This window comes from Cavia porcellus, unplaced genomic scaffold (genome assembly GCF_034190915.1).
Source record: "Cavia porcellus strain 051 isolate PalLab524CR breed Dunkin Hartley unplaced genomic scaffold, mCavPor4.1 scaffold_29, whole genome shotgun sequence".
In the NCBI taxonomy this organism is placed as follows: Eukaryota; Metazoa; Chordata; class Mammalia; order Rodentia; family Caviidae; genus Cavia; species Cavia porcellus.
Genome location: NW_026947512.1, coordinates 34,836,605 through 34,838,491, shown reverse-complemented (window position 1 = coordinate 34,838,491; position 1,887 = coordinate 34,836,605). Strand labels below are relative to the sequence as shown.

Below are 1,887 nucleotides of genomic sequence, written 5' to 3'. Positions count from 1 at the left end.
AATAATCATATTAACTAATCATATCCTAATATTTTATTTTCTTCCACTATGGTAATATTCATGGGTTTTCATTGTGTATTTCATAACCCATAATTAGAAACATTGAATGATATTAACACAGGGAAATTAAGAAATATTTAGGTTGAAGATGTACTTAACAAATAGACACAATAGAACTTTCTGTTAGAAAATACTGGGTAAAAATGAGAGTACAGAGTAATTAAAGAAAATATAAAAAATTTAAAAAATCAAAACAAAAAAGGTTAGAAAATACATCATTTCAAAAAGCAAGTAAGAAATCAACACTAGTTAATGTACGACATACTGTTAATTTAGAAGTAGTTCAAACCACAAAATCAAAGCATAAAAAAGAACAGACAATCAAAAAATATGGAGAGCGTCAAGAATTTGCATGTCACCCTTGCACAGGGGCCATCTTAATCTTCTCTGCATCATTCCAATTTTAGTATATGTGCTGCCGAAGCGAGCATGAAAATACCAAAATTTGAAGTTAAAAACAATGTAAATAACTGGTGACATTTCCACAGATAGTTTCTGGTTGGCAGATGTTGTGCTTACATCTGAGTGCCACATGCAAACGCATGCCTGCGTTGGAAGGCTGTGGAAGGCGACTGGATTTCTGGACTGTGAGCTGACCCGCTGCTCCGAGGGAAGGGCTGGCAGGTCAGTGGAGACAGGTGAGTAGAAGAGCAAGTCTCCTTTCCTGGGTCCTCTCTGTTTTTTCTGCATTCTGGCTACTAAGACCTTACTTAGTAGGGCTTTTCTCACGGCTACTTTTGCCCCGGAACTAGCCAACAAAGGATTGAAATTTCTCAAGACATGGAGTCAAAGCAAAGCTCTTCTCCTTTAAGCTTTGTGCTTAGTGTCTCACCAACAAAAAAATGAGTAGGACGCAGATTTCTCCAGCTTACTACTCTATGAAGTGCTGATGGAGCTGCAGTGTGAGGGTAAAAGTTCCATCCTGGCCCTGAGTCCTTTTTAGTTTGTATGTAAGTGAGAATTTGTGGGAATTTTCTTTTTGTACCTGATTTACTTAATTTACAATTCAGTTCTATTCATGTTGCTGCCAGTAATAAAATTTTATACCTTTATACTTTTATGGCTGAATAGGACACTCACATTTTTACTGTCCACCTCCCATTCACTGGTGATCATTTAAGTTTATTCTATTTGTGGTAACTTGAGTAGTGCTGCTGTAAATGTCTGTTTCTTCCAAATATCACTTTCATTTGCTGTGAATATTTACTAAGTAACAAGATTTTTAAATCACATGGCAGTGACATTTCTAGGTTTTGAAGAAACCCCATATTGTTTATGCCATATTTTCCACATCCACGTATTATTGTTGAAAATACAAATACTAATTTACATTCCTGTTAGTATCACATAATAGTTCTTTTTCTGTATTCTTACTAGCATTTGTATGCTTCTGACAATAGTCATTCTAACTCTAGTAAGATGATAGCTCATCACAATTTTGATTTGCACATAATTTAATGTCCTGAAGTGTAATCTGTCATATTGCTTTTCATTTTTAATATCACCTTGCTTTGACTGTCTTTTGAAAATTCATAGCATTTGAAAAATTAGCTTTTTAAATTCAATCACAACACTTTCCTTTGACATTTCAAATTTGCATTCCATTAAGAACATAAATTTTTATTACAATAGTTTTTAATTGTAATATGAACATTTTCATTTCCTAAATTTCAAAACTTTTAAAATTTCTACAGACATTTCTTAAATTCTCTCAAAGATTATTTAACATTGTATTGCTCCATTATGACAAAATAGAGATTTTTAAAAAACTTTTTGTTGTTTTTAAGTTAACTTTACAGTAGTCAGTAAACAATTTGATTTAATGCT

At 32.9% G+C, this 1,887-nt stretch overlaps 1 non-coding gene across 1 annotated transcript; it reads right to left on the bottom strand.

Moving 5' to 3' along the window:
- Window positions 1-384: 384 nt before the first annotated feature.
- On the bottom strand, window positions 385-491 carry LOC111758344 (U6 spliceosomal RNA). The gene has a single exon (XR_002792534.1). It is a non-coding gene; the product is annotated as a U6 spliceosomal RNA (small nuclear RNA).
- Window positions 492-1,887: the final 1,396 nt, after the last annotated feature.